This window comes from Sciurus vulgaris (genome assembly GCF_902686455.1).
Source record: "Sciurus vulgaris genome assembly, chromosome: 5".
Taxonomy (NCBI): Eukaryota; Metazoa; Chordata; class Mammalia; order Rodentia; family Sciuridae; genus Sciurus; species Sciurus vulgaris.
This window is the reverse complement of record NC_136465.1, coordinates 163,034,087-163,049,756: the sequence shown is the minus strand read 5'-3', so window position 1 is coordinate 163,049,756 and position 15,670 is coordinate 163,034,087.

The following is a 15,670-nucleotide window of genomic DNA, read 5'->3' as shown; positions in this document are numbered from 1 at the left end:
AACTCTTCAAAGAAGAGAAAGCTGCATTTCATTTTGAGGCTTACCTTTTTAGATGACATTTGGGGATAGATTATCTTTAGGTCTCAGGAGATGAATTTGAATTTTAGCAGATGCAACACACACACGTACACACACACACACACACACACACACACACACACACACAAACACACGAATTAAACCTAAGGGTATTGTATAATGGAACTATGTCCCCAGCACTTTTCATTTTTTATTTGAGGCTGGCCTTGAACTTGTGATCCTCCTGCCTCAGCCTCCTGAGTAACTGGTACTACTATGGCATGAGCCATAGTGCCTGGCTCAGAATATTTTTTAAGATAAATACTTTACGATTAAAATGGAAATTTCAATTCCTAATACTTTCATGAAAAGTTTTCCAAAGATATCCACAATCATTATTTTCACTCATACAAACAATGCTGACAGTCAATGTTTATCAAGTACCTAAGATGTGCCAAACACTGCTTTTTTAAATTGCAGCATCCCTGCTTCCTCCCTACAACACTTTTTAATCTCCTGTATTTATTGATTCACTGATTATTTTTGCCACAGAAGTTTTTGCCATTGTTTCTGACTTGTTTACTTTGATAAAGCAGATTTATTATATTGACATACCATATGAGTCACCTATTAAAACTGAAAAATAATTCATTAGTTTTTAGCATATTCCCATATGTGTGCGACCCTCACCGAAGACCAGCTTGCATTTTAACCGCTCAGGGAGAAGCCCTGTATTCTTTAACTGTCACCCTACTTTCCTCCCCACCCTTACACCCTAAAAAAGCATGCATCTGCTGTCTCTGGAGATTTCCCTATTCTGGACATGGAGTGGAACTCTATAATGTATGCTCTTTTGTGACTGACCTCTTTCATTTAACATAATTGTTCAAGATTCATAAACACGTGTTACATAGTGTGCCAGTAATTCCTTTAGATGGTGAGATGGCATTCCATTGCATGGACACACCGCATCTTGCTCACCCATTCATCTGTTGGCAGATTGGAATTGTTTCCACCTTTAGACTATTGTCAGGAATGCTGTTGCAAACATCAGTGCCCAGCGTTTGTGTAGACAAAGGTCTTCTTTTCTCCTGGATGCAGTATCTTCTTTGTTTCTCACAATACGCTGTGGCATGTTGCCATTACCCCCTTGTACACAAGAAGAAACAGAGAGGTGATGTTACTTGTCCAAAGTCATGTGGCCAAGCTGGGCCCTACACCCAGGCTGGCTGATTCACATTTACTGTGCTGCTTTGCTCTGTGTCAGTGTCTCTTGGATGGCTTTCTAAGTTTTCTTTATTTGGGATATCTAAGAAATTATGCACGCATGCGCACACACACACAGATCACTATTCAAATGGCTGGTTCACTCCCCAGCCATTTGCCAATCATCGACTAAATATTACACAGATTTCCTAAAGTGTATCCAGAAAACATAATTCTGAAGAAAATATAATGGCTCACGTGGACTTAGCATCCCTTGCATATATTGATATCACTTTTTAAAATCACATTTTCTCATTTGCACTTGTCTTTCCAATCCATAGTGTGGCTGGGTTTTTGGAATGGCAAAAAAAAAAAAAAAAAAACAAAAAAAAAAACCATCGCCTAAACTGTCTATTAACCGATGCTCTTGAGGTCAGTCCCCTCCCCCCTTAACCCTTCTTTGGGGTGAAATCAGAAATCAGTATTGCGTGTTAGTTCCTTCCTTCCCACACCTCCTCTAGGTTAGAGTTGAATTCTTTGAGATCGAGATTTTTTTTTGTGTGTGTGACTTTAACAATGTTCTCTTCACATGTCCTTGCATAGGCCCAACAATTGCTTGTTGACCCATTTTAACCTCTTTTGAGCGTCATCTTCAAAGTGTAACTGTCCTTGACAATGAAAGAGACCTTCCTATTGTCTGGTCCTTCCAGGCAATCTTAGCATGGAGCTCAATGGCTTTCAGATGGAGGAGTTGGCTAGAGGAAGGAGACAAAGTAAGCTGTTGTTCCTGGGTGACTTTTCTAAAGTTCTCCTTTTCTCTCTTAGAATGGTGCATTTCTATAGACGATGACAGACGTTTTGACAGGTGCAATATGCTTTGAACTGTTGTGTCCGATAATTCTTTTGTCTTGGGTTTTCCCAGCAGAGTGGTACATCTGAAGATGCTGATATGCATATTGTTTGGTGTTCATTTAGTGTGCTGAAGCCTTCCTTCTTGCTTTCTCTCCACCTCTCTCTTTAGGCCCTTTGCACGCATGTCACAAACCCAGATGGGAAGGCAGGCATTAGTGTAGGAACCCCTCCCCTCCTACCCAACCCCCCCCTTGTAAAAAAAAAAAAATGGAAATCACTTCTTGAATAGTTTTCTCCTTTTTTTTTAAAAAAAAAGGAAGGGAAGAACAAAAAATTGCCAAGAGGCATAAAGAAGCGGAAATTATATATGGCCTAATAACACAATGACAATTGTTTGCATTTTGGAGTGTACCCTTGCATATATTTTGCTTAGCACATCCATATTTAGAACTCTTTTTGTAAACATGAACTTGTACCGCACCTATAGTTCTATAAAAACTGATCTCCCCTCACCACAAAGAATTGTGGGTATTTCGCAATATCAACAGTCATTGTTATAGAGAATTTTATTGTACCCTAATTTAATTAAACATTTTACTCTTTTGAAGCATTTTAGTTGCAAATTTCATTACGGTAAATATTTTTTTGCAATGAATATAATACATTTTACACCCTTGTTTTGTACTCTTCTGATTATTCTGTTAATTACTAAATGTGGAGGTACCTGTCAAGATACAAAATAAAATAAAATAAAACTTTTGACATCTTTTGCTCATGTCTAGAAAGTTTGCTAAGTATTTTCATCTAACCTGCTCTCTGACTTGTAGAACTTAAGGAAAAATGGTGATATCAGTTAGAAAAGACTTAGCCTAAACCAAAAATGGATACGGAGATTCTGAATTAAATCATCTTGCCTCTTCATGTTGGTTACGATGAATTAGATATACATAGATTTTTTTTTGGCTTTGGTATCAATGGTGGTAAGGTTTTCATCTGAAAAATCAGAGTTTCTCTTTGAGAACTAAAACTTGGGGTTTACAAGTATATAATGGAATAGCACTTGTTTCATATAGGAAATGATATGGAAATAGAACCTTAACTGACCCAGTTTGCTTCTCTGACCTTTCGTCTATTTCTTTTAAACGTGGTTGTTACCTGACACCTTGTTCTAAGCATGACTAAAGAGAACAGATTGAACCAAAATAACAGGGACATGTTTATAAAGTAAAATAAATAAAAAACTGCCTTGCTCCTTGTTACGATTCTATGTTTTTACTTCAATTTTTATTTTTCCATATTACTAAGAAAATTCTAAAATTTGAAGAAGAACAAACTAATAAGGAGTTTGGGATTAGGAGTTTTGCTAATGTAAGAAATGGTTATGAAAGAGTTTGAATAATAATAATAATTATTATTATTATTATTTGGTGGTACTGGGGATGGAAGCCAGGGCCTCACCAGGCTGGGCAAGCACCCCACCACTGAGCAGCATCCTCAGCCCGTAAAGGGGATTTTGAGATGCTTACTTATCTATCTTTCAGAACCTTCTAAAGCCACCCTGAGAGGCTGGGGTCGTGGCTCAGTGGTAGAGCGCTTGCTCAGCATGTGTGAGGCCCTGGGTTTGATTCTCAGTACCACATATAAATAGCTGAGTAAAATAAAGCCACTCTGATTTATAAATAGAGGGAAAGTCAATGCAGAGGACCTTTTCCAAATCTGACATGCTGAGATCTGGTTTCCAGAGGGTGTAAAAAGATAGCGTGGGTGATGGAAAAATGATGAAATATTTTTAGTTTGAGTGAAAAAAAAAAAAAGATTAAATGCTTATTGGAAATGACAGGTGAAAGGACTTGCAATTTTCAAATAAGGTTACGTTAAACTAGACAAGGCAATCAATGCTTGTTTCTAACTTAGTTCCTCTTCTTGAACCTTGTGATGATCATGCCTGGTTATCTTGGCCCCCCGCGCCCCCACACACCTTGTCTGCCCTGGCTCTAGAGTTTACACTTTGTTTTCTTCAGAACTCTCCAGAGTCCGCAATGAGCCCTTGAGGTGAAAGGTCAAGGTAGGCTGTGAATTCTGCCAGGTTCCAAAGCTGTGCGTGCTCCAGGGTCCGCAGCGGGACCCTGGGAGCGTGAGCAGCGCAGGTCCTGTGGTCCGCTGACCCCTCTCTGGGTTTCATGACTCTCTGCCTAGTAACAAGTGATTAATGGTGGATGGTAACTTTGAGAGCAGGTCTCCTCAGGTCCCCTGAGTTAGAAGACTTCCTCATTATCTTAGGCCTTTTCACTGGAAATTTTACTCACAAATTAGGTTGAACAAAGTCTTCTCAAAGAAAATTATTTTCGGTATTTGGTCATCGGGGAGCAGCAGGCTGATGGTCATTGACTGCATTGAGGAAGGGTCGGGAGCGAACGTTGATTGAAAACCCGGGGCGGTCCAGGCTTCCCCCTCCTCAGCTCCAGGCCTGGGGTTTCAGAATCGGCAGTGCGACCAGAACTATCCCTTATCACTTCCAACTGATTTTCACCCCCCAAAAGTGGTGGAGTGCTTCAGAATTTTCCATGTTGAACTGGGGTAGAGGTTATGAGCACATTTGTTTATTGAGCTTTCACATTCAACGGCCATCTGGATCCATGGCATGCACTGCTGCCTGCCTTACCAGTGTCTAATCTCCCCTTTTTATGAACAGAACCCCTGTTTTATTGAGGACAGCAATATGCCAGGTTAAAAACATTTCATCTTGGTACTCTCTTGGAACCACAGTAACTGTGTTAACCTGCTTTGGTCACCAGGTTATAAACCAAACTCTGCTGGAGTGTCTGTAGGCAAGGGATGTCAGTCACTCAGCCCACAGAGCAGTGGGTGGGTTTCCCTGAGGGTGGGGGAATGGCATGCCCTGTATTTCACTTCCAGTTCATTCCCCTTTTCCACCAGTTTGCCTCAAGTCAATATCAGGGTTCTCACGAGGGATAATACTTGTTAGCAAAACATCATTTCTCTGTTTCCAAATTGAAACAAAGCCCATGGCTGCCCTAGTTATTTATAACTACAGGAGTTTCGAAGTTTCAAAAATATAAGAAACCCTCACCATTTCATTTAATGCACAAGGGGAAAGCTCTGTTTAGGATCCCCAAGGTGTCAAGGTTTAGGAGACAGAACTTTTCTCACAAGCCCTTGATGAGATTCTGTCATTCAAAAGTTCTTTCTCATCCCCATATCAGGTCTTCAGGGAAGTTATCACAAAGCTTTCATGCTATCTTCTGCCTTCTGATGAGAATAGCCTTTTCACAAAATACGTTCTGTGTTGACTCTGAATATTGTTTCATTTGTGGAGTTAATTTCTCTTGCTCAGCCTTGAGTTTCTCTTGCTCAGTTTTCCGGATCTGAAGGAAGATAAGTTGTTCACTCACTTAGTTCTTTTACAAAATATTATTGAGCAATTACTATGTCCTAAGAAAGGCGTTGGGTATCAGGAGTGTCTAGTGCAAAGACATTCTCTATCTCCTTAAGGACTTTATACCAGTGAGAGGGAGGTAGGTGAGACCGTCAGAGAGCATAGTAGGAAAAAACTTTGCTCAGAGTCCAAAGAAAATGTAGGGTAAGGGAGGTGTATTTGAGGTGTGAGCATGGCAGATCCAAGACTCTGGAGAACAAAGATGCTCATGGGATGGGGCCAGTGTGTCTGGATCCCAGTGGGTCAGAGAGGAGACTGGACAAGTTAGTGGAGGCCAGACTGTGAAGACCTGGAGGCCAGGGCAAGGATTTTGATCTCCTCCTGACAGTGATGAAAAGCCCTTGAAGTGTTTTATGTAGACAGATGTACTCTGAGGTCAGAACAGAGAGCACATGGGAGTAGAAGCAGGATGTCTCTTTGGAGGCCATTCAACTGTGCTGCCCGGGATGTGGTAGCAATTTGGAGTAAGATATCAGTTAAATTACCAGGTATAAGTCTATGACTCTGTGGTCTCCAAGTCAGTTTAGATGTCACTCTAGGGAGCCTGCCTGGCCTCTCTCTTTCTCTCCTGTCCCCAGCGAGGTTATGTTAGTGGCCTTCTCTGTAAAAGAACAGTCTGGTGCTTAGACTTTGGGGCACTTCTCACAGAGCTGAATTGTAGACTTCCCTCTCCATCAAGGGTGACCTGCAAGTCACTTTCCATTCCTGGTGTCAGGTTTCACTCTGCAATCTGAGGAGAGCCATCCCCCTCTGTGGGTGCCTGTGGTGGAGTAAATAGGGTGACATTGGTAAGGCTCTTATCACCTACTTGCTGCTAGAGTAAAAGGCCCAGTGACACACAGCCTCCTGAGGCATATCAGTCACTGCATTTGACTCCTTGCCTGCCTCTGTTGCCCTGCTGTCACAACCTGGAGAGAGGGGAGCATGCCTCTTGTCTGTCATTTCAGAGAACAGGCCCTGTGGTCAGCCTGGATGTGAACCCCTGCTCATCCCCTGACTGACTGAATGACCCGGGGTCAGTTACTTAACCTGTCAAAGCCTCCATTTCCCTGCATAATGTAGATCAGAGTGGTACCCACTTCTTAGATTTGCTGTAAGAACTGAATGATATTGTCAAGGACTCGATAAATTAGCACGATGTGCACATTCAGTGTTATTATTAGTAGCAGTGTTGTTAAAATCCCAATGCTTTTATCGGTGTCCAGGAAACAGATGGAAGTCAATAAATATTTCCTGGTCAATGAATGGAACTATCCGACATTATTTCCTGTGATGTACTTGTCCTCCTGGTCTGGGTCCCTCTGTTTTCTATCTCCCTTCCCTACCAGTAGCCTCAACCCAGCAGCATGAAAACAGGAAATCTCTTCGTGTCTACGTGCACGACTTGTGGTCTCTGTGCTGTATCGTCCTGTCTTGCAGCACAGCAGAAGCAACACTGTCCTGGCCTGCCTGTGCTCAGACCTGGAAGAAGTCCAAGCTAGCAGTTCAGAAGAAATAAAGTCATCTCTAGCCAAACACCTGTCATGATGCTGACCTCTCGTTCCCATCTCTCATGACACTTTTTCTTTCTGATGGAAACAGGGAATCACCAGGGATGGAAGGGGAGTTCTTGTGGAAATTGATTTTTAGTAGTTTCCCTGTCTTGCAGCTATTCCTTCCAAATGTGTCCTCACCTGTTTTTATTTTATTAATATGTTTAGTTATATAAAAGGTTTAACAAATATATACATAAATAAGTATATACTTAGAAACCTATATTTAACAGCTTTACTGGGGCATAATTGGTTAAAAATCTGTGTATTTAATGTGTATAGCTTGATGGGTTAGAACATAAGCATACCTCTGTGACACCATTACAACAATCAAGGTGATAGACAGCTATCACCTCCAAAAGTCTTCCTGTCCGTGTGTGTGTGTGTGTGTGTGTGTGTGTGTGTGTGTGTGTGTGTGGTGGGGTGGTAAGGATGCTTAACTTGAAATCTGCCCCCAGAACAAAGTTTTAAGTGTACGATGCCATATTGTTAACTGTAGGTATTCTTTAGAACTTATTCATCTTGTGTAACTGAAACTTTATTCCCATTGACAATGGAATATTATTTAGTTTTAAGAAAGAAGGAAGTGTTGGGTGCGGTGGCGCATACCTGCAATTCCAGTGGCTCAGGAGGCTGAGGCAGGAGGATCGCAAGTTCAAAGCCAGCCTCAGCCAAAGTGAGGCGCTAAGCAATTCAGTGAGATCCTGTCTCTAAATAAAATACAAAATAGACAGACTGGGGAGATAGCTCAGTTGGTAGAGTGCTTGCCTCACAAGCACAAGGCCTTGGGTTCGATCCCCAGCACCGGGAAAAAAAAAAAAATACAAAATAGAGCTGGCTCAGTGGTCGAGTAACCCTGAGTTCTATCCTCAGTACTCCTCCCCTCAAAAAAAGAAGAAAGTCTCATCAGATGTGACAACAGGAATGAACCTGGAGGGCAGTGTTCTGTGAAGTAACCCAGGACAAATACTGCAGCAATCCTGCTTATATAAGGTAACTAAAATCATTACGCTCATACAAGAAGAGATCAGGAAGGTGGCTTCCAGGAGCTTGGAGGAAAGGGAAATGGGGAGTCATCATATGTGGACTTATGGAGCCTTGACTCAGGAACACATTGGTGGTTGTAAGACCAAGAAAAGCCATTGGGTTTTTTTTTTTTTCTTTAGGAATAACCATTAGGTTCCTTTGGAGGACAGTCCTGAAGCCCTGGTGTGTTTCTCCACTTACAGTCTCTGAAATGCCCAGTAAGCAGCCAAAGAGGAGCCTGCCACGGTCACACTAATCTCTCCGGGGCATTGTTTCCTATCAGCACATTCCAAGGTGTGGTGGGGCAAGTCACCCATGCCCTGACTGGTGGTCCTACATGCCCAGCCAGAGCCCAGTGTGCAAGTGGACACCAGTCATCCACACTTACCAAACTCTCCTCTGCACCTCTTCACGTGTCCGCCATCTGCCTTCCACATGACTGGACAGACCCCAGGCTTAGGAGTCACATAATGCTTAGACCACAATATTATCATCTTGGGTTATTTGTGTTTTCTTATTTTTTTTTTTCTGTCTTGGTGGAGAAAAAAAAAAAAGATGATTTTTAAAAGTGAATTTTCTTCCACAGGAGGAAAATATAATTTCTAAAAGCACATTTTGAAAAACGACTAGTTGCATTTTCCTTTACCATAGGAAAAGACCTAGTTAATAATCAGAAATGTTTCTGAGGCTTCCCGTGGAAGTATTTCCCATTTTTGCATTTGGTCATATGACAGCTAATTTTATGTGTCAACTTGGCAGGGCCATGGCCCACAGATATTTGGTCAAACATGTCTGGGTACTATTATGAGGGTATTTTGAAAAACATGAAATTAACATTTACATCAGTAGATTTTGAGTGAAACAGATTATCTTTCTTAATGTAAACGAGCCTTATTCGATGAACTGAAGGTTGAAAGAAAAAGGTTGACTCTTCCAGGGAGGAACAAACTCTCCAGAAGATGGCCCTCACACCTGAGCTGCAGCGTCAGCTCTTCCCTAGGTCTTCAGCCTGCTGGTTTCTCCTGCAGATTTTGGTCTTGCCAACCTCCATAATTGCATGACTCAATTATTTTAAAAGCCCTCATCTCTCTACCTGTCTTTGTCTCTGTTATCTCTCTCTGTCTTCTTGTCCTTATCTTGTTATGGTTTGAATCTAATGTCCCCAAAGGCTCAGTACTGAAGGGTTGGTCCCTAGTGCATCCATGTTCAGAGGTGGGACTTTCGGGAAGTAACTGGATTGTGAGGGCTCTGACCTCATCAATGGATTAATCCACTGAGGGATTCATAATCTGATGGCATTCTTGAGAGATGTTGGACGCACTAGGAGGTGGGGCCTAGCTGGAGGATGTGGGGCCTAAGGGCAGGTCTTGGAAGGGTGTGTCTGGTCCTTGGTCCCTTGCTCTCTCTCTTTCCCCATCTCCATGAACTGAGCAACTCTGCTCCACCACACCCTCTCTGCTGTGAAGCTTTGCCTCACCACAAGCCCACAGCGATGGAGCCAGCTGACCATGGACTGAAATCTCTGAAACTCCAAGCCAAAATCAATCTTTCTTCCTCTTAGTTGGCTTTTCAAGTATTTTTTTTTTTTAGACCAATGCAAAGCTGACTATCACAGTGTCTCTCTCTGTCTCTGTCTCCCTGACTCTGGCTATTTTCCTATGTCTCTGTCTCTTTTTATTCCTCAATAGATGGATACTATTGGTTCTGTATCTCTTGGTGAGCGAAGGTAAGAGCAAACTTCTTAGCCTGTTGATTCTTCGGGGGAGTTTCTATAATCTATCACAAACCAGAGTTAGTTGATCCTTTAAAGTAGTAAATTAATGAGTCAGATCTTTCTGAGATGGCAGGATGCTGAATGTGGTGGTAGTAGAGTGGGTCTGATTTTTGTTAAGAGATGAGAATTCCTTTCAGTTTATGGTCCAGAATGGCTGCATGAAAAGTTGTTATTGAACATGTAAACATTATGGACAAAAATCTGTTGAAAGTATAAACTTTCACCAATAAAACAAATCCTTGGAAATTACTGACCTAGTTAAGATGCTTTTCAGAGTTCCATATCTGCTTTCTAAGCTCACTCTCTTGTTTATGCTGCCAGTACAGTGAGATTTGTGCAGAGCAACTGTATGGTTCAGTCAACAAACATCAGGTCAGTCATGGGCTGGTTCTTATTGAGCGTCTATTCAATAAGATTACGGTTGGTATTGCTGTCACAATGGCATTAAAATGATTTATAATCCTCTTTTCCAGGGAATAGAAAAGGAAACAATTACAGTTATGAACTTTAATAGTGTAGTAATATGCTCTTTAAAAGTGATATTTCATACAGAAATATATGCATTTTTAATTCAGCAAATGATTACCTTAAGTATGTCACATAAATTCATTGATGTGGTATTGAAAAATATTTTAAGATGCTTGGTCATAACTAATACTGAATTCAAGTTTGGCTGCCTCTGAGCTACCATCGTGCTTTCCATTGGTTCAAACTATCAGATGACTCAGGAATATCTTGGAAAGATCTTCTTTTCTTTTTTCTTTCTTATAAATTATCATTTTTTTAGTATCTAATATTGTGAATTCTGCTTTTCTAATTTTTGTATATATTTAACTTTTGTTTTTTTCTTTAATCAAACAGCTCGGGTGTTTTTCTTTCTCTAAAGGCTTATATTTGGGGTATATTTGTTTTTTAACAGTGTACTTTTTCTGTTTCTTTAATTTCTAAGCAAGATCTTATGGGAGATAAATCAGTACTCTCTTGTGAAGAGTACAGTGTACTTAATGCCTCTTAACTTCCTTATTCTTTTGTTGACAAATGTAACATGTAGGTAATCGATAATGTTCCAGTGAATTGAAAGAGGAAACTGATGGTCAGACTTAAGCCTAACTGGAATTCTGGAAACCTGCTGGGATCAAATCTACCTCAATTCAGTCAGGCACAGCAGACTAATGACCCAGTCTACAAAACAGAGGTTTATTGTTGTTGGACACTGTTACTGGGGATTGTTTGTTACAAAGCATTATCACAGAAAGCCTAACCCATATGACTAAAATGGTTTTTTACTGTGTTCCAGAAACTTCTTGGCATCCCTGATAACTTTCTTTTCCCTGATTCTGAAAAAAAAAAAAAAAAAAAAAAAATCACAAGAACCAGCAGTTATGCGCTGTTACCTTGAGGAATGAGAACTGCTTGTGGGATTTTGCTACTGTAAGTTACTGATCTTTTGATTGATTTTATATGCATACATCTTTTTAACCTTGATTAGTCTTAATAGTGTTTTGCATTTTTTGAGTTTTATTATAAATCATTATATCACTTAATAATGACAGTTTTGTCTCTTTTAGTCTTTTTATCTAATTTGTTTTTAAAAACTTATAAAACTGGCACCAATTGTAATCCTGTTCCAAGTACCATTAACAATTGACCTAAATGTAATACTAATTACATTTCTAGTAGGAGGATGAAGAGGACTAAATCAAACTAATCTACAAAAAATCCTAGCCTATTATTGGCACAAATAGACTGATTCGTAGTAATCCTAATCTCCAATGAATAGGTGGTCAGCCATCATTAAATTATGACAGGATAATAAATGATCACTCCTACATATGAAAGTTTACAAAATCAAAGATTTATTCTCAACATCTTTACCTATCAACAGCAAGTTGGTTATGATTGGCAGCAGCGGCTTGGTCTCCTTTCTTCTGGGATCCAGATAGAAGAAGCTACTGGCTCACAGAGGAAAAGAGCAATGTCAGAACCACATGGAAATTCTTTTTTGTTGTTGTTGTTGTTGTTTCTTTTTAAAATTATTATTACTTTGATTCATTGTACACAAATGAGGTACAAGTTTCATTTCTCTGGTTGTACATGAAGTAGAGTCACACCATTTGTGTAAACATACATGTACCTAGGGTAATGAGGTTTGTCTCATTCCATTATCTTTCCTTCCCCCCATCCCCTCTCCAACCCTCATTTCCCTCTACACAATTCATCCTTCCTCCATTCTTCCCTTCCCCTCTTCCCCCACATTATGTATCATCATCCATTTATCAGAGAAAACATTTGGCTTTTGGTTTTTTGAGATTGGCTTATCTTACTTGGCATGATAATTTCCAACTCCATCCATTTACCTGCAAATTCCATAATTTCATTCTTCTTTATGGCTGAATAATATTCCATCATGTATATATACCACAGTTTTTTTATCTATTCATCTATTGAAGGGCATCTAGGTTGGTTCCACAATCTACCTATTGTGAATTGAGCAGCTATAAACATCAATGTGGCTGTGTTACTATAGTATGCTGATTTTAAGTTCTTTAGGTGTAGGCCAAAGAGTGGGATAGCTGGTATTTTCCTTAGACCACTTATTGATTGGGTTATTTGTATTTTTGGTGTAAAGTTTTTTGTGTATTTTATAAATTCTGGAGATTAGTGCTCTATCTGAGGTGCATGTGGCAAAGATTTTCTCCCACTCTGTAGGCTCCCTCTTTACATTATTGATTGTTTCCTTCATTGAGAAAAAGCTTTTTAGTTTGAATCTATCCCATTTATTGATTCCTACTTTTATTTCTTATGCTTTGGGAATCTCGTTAAGGAAGTCTGATCCTAAGCCAACATGATGAAGATTTGGGCCTACTTTGTCTTCTGTTTGGTGCAGAATTTCTGGTCTAATTCTTAGGTCCTGGATCCATTTTGAGTTGAGTTTTGTGCAGGGTGAGAGACAGAGGTTTAATTTCATTTTGCCACAAATGGATTTCCAGTTTTCCCGGCACCACTTGTTGAAGAGGCTATCTTTTCTCCATTGTATGTTTTTGGCTCCTTTGTCTAGTTTGAGGTAACTGTATTTATGTGGGTTCTCTCTGTGTCTTCTATTCTGCACCATTGGTCTACTTATCTACTTTGGTGCCAATACCATGCCATTTTTGTTACTATTGCTCTGTAGTATAGTTGAAGGTCTGGTATTGTGATACTTCCTGTATCACTCTTCCTGCTCAGGATTGCTTTGACTAAGAGACCCCCAGAAGGGTCTCTTATTCTTCCAAATGAATTTCATGATTGCTTTCTCTATTTCTAGGTATGTCATTGGAATTTTAATTGGAATTGCATTGAATTTGTATAGTGCTTTTGGTAGTGTGGCCATTTTGATAATATCACCTATTCATGCTCAAATCACTAGGAAAAATAGGAACATACCTCAACATTGTAAGGCTGTCTATGCTAAGCCCATGGCCAACATCATCCTAAATGGAGAAAAACTGAAAGCATTCCCTCTAAAAACTGGAACAAGGAAGGGATGCCTTCTTTCATCACTTCTATTCAACATCGTCCTTGAAACTCTAGCCAGAGCAATTAGACATACTGAAGAAATTAAATGGATACGAATAGGAAAAGAAGATCTCAGACTATCACTGTTTGCCTACAACATGATTCTATATTTAGAGGATCCAGAAAACTTCTAGAACTTATAAATGAATTTGGCAAATTAGCAGGTATAAAATCAACACTCATAAATCTAATGCATTTCTATTCGTAAGGGATGAATCCTCTGAAAGAGAAACTAGGAAAACTACCCCATTCACAATAGCCTAAAAAAATAAAATAAAATACTTGGAACTCAATCTAACAAAAGAGGTGAAAGACCTCTACAATGAGAACTACATAACACTAAAGAAAAAATTAAAGAAAACCTTAGAAGATGGAAAGATCTCCCACATGGGAACTCTTAAAGCTGCTTCCTGGATGCGGATTGTTGAACTTGAACAACGGAGTAGCAAGCTTTATGGGTAGAATGCCAAGGTGGGCTCTCTAGAGAGGGACCTGGTGCAGAGGACAGGGTGTACTTAGAGCATTGTAATTTTCCACAAAAGCTATGAAAAATAATAATGATCAGAGTGGTCATCATTTTATTGAATCTTAAAGAAAATAAGTAAAATACTTGTTTTTTGATGGGTATGTGTTATTATATTATAGAGCTTCTATCTGTAGTTTTAAAATTTAAAAAATATATTACCTTGGCATTAACATTAATTAAAAGATTTTTCCCTATATCGACTGAGATTTTCTTCTTTAGTCCACTAATGTGAATTGAATAGAATAGGAAAAAAAAAATATTTATCTGTCTTGTTTTCCTGGGATCAATCAATCAAACAAATAAAAAAACCCAGATCTACTGGATCATGATGTATTTTTTAAAATATTCTATTTGATTCAGGTAGCTAATAATTTTTTTTCATCTATTTTATTGAATGAAGTTGAACTATACTTCTCTTTTTATATGTCTTTACCTAGTTTGGGTTTAAATTCATAGCCTCATAAAATCCCAAACTGGCCTGTTTTAAATTTTTTTTCTTAATTTTGCAACAATTCATCTAAGATCAGAATTATCTTGGAATTTGGCCCAAAACTATCTGAGTCTAGAACTTCTGGGGGGGAGATGAAAAGGATCTTAAGCGCATGATTTCAATTTCTTTAATAAGTTGGTGCGTTTAAGTTTCTGGTCTCTTCAATGTCAATGTTGACTTTTTACATTTTTTCTCCAAATCTCAGTGGGCTTAATATAGGTTTTGAGATTATTTGTGTCTGGTTATTTATGATATTTTTTTATAGTTTTAAATAAATGGTCGTAAGTTGGTAGTGGTGCACATCTGAAACCCCAGCTGCTCAGGAGGCAGAGGCAGGAGGATGGCAAGTTCAAGGCCAGCCTAGACAACTTAGCGAACATTTATCTCAAAATAAAAGACAAAACAGGCTTGAGGTCAGTGGTAGAGTGTCCCTGGGTTCAATTCCCAGTGCTCAAAAAAAAAATGTTAAATTCGTTTTTCTTAATATCAACCTGTTTTCTTTCCTTTTCATCAGACTTTCTACATAATCACCATCCTGAAACTTGAAGATTAGTTACTCATAGAAACAACGTCTCCTGTATTGGTTTTTTTTTTCCTTTAAATTATGTATTTATTTTTTACAGACTGCATTTTGATTCATTGTACACAAATGGGGTACATCATTTCATTTCTATGGTTATACATGATATAGATTCATACCATTCGTGTAATCATACATGTACATAGGGTAATGAGGTCTGTGTCATAACAGACCTTAAACTCTACTTCAGAGCAATAGTAACGAAAACGGCATAGTATTGGCACCAAAATAGACAGGCAGACCAATGGTACAGAATAGAAGACACAGAGACGAACCCACATAAATACAATCACCTCATACTAGACAAAGGAGCCAAAAACATACAATGGAGAAAAGATAGTCTGTTCAACAAATGGTGCTGGGAAAACTGGATATCCATATGCAGTAAAATGAATTTAAACCTCTCTCTCTCACGCTGCACAAAACAACTCAAAATGGACCAACGACTTAGGAATCAGACCAGAGACCCTGCACCAAATAGAAGACAAAGTAGGCCGGAATCTTCATCGTGTGTTGGGTTTTGAGTCTTAGATTGGTCTTGGAGATGTCTATAAAAATATAAAGTTGACATTTCAGTATGGAAATTAAATCGAACTTAGGCAAGGCATTCGCTGTGAAGTTTTTAAATAAAAAAACAGATAATAATGAAGTTGT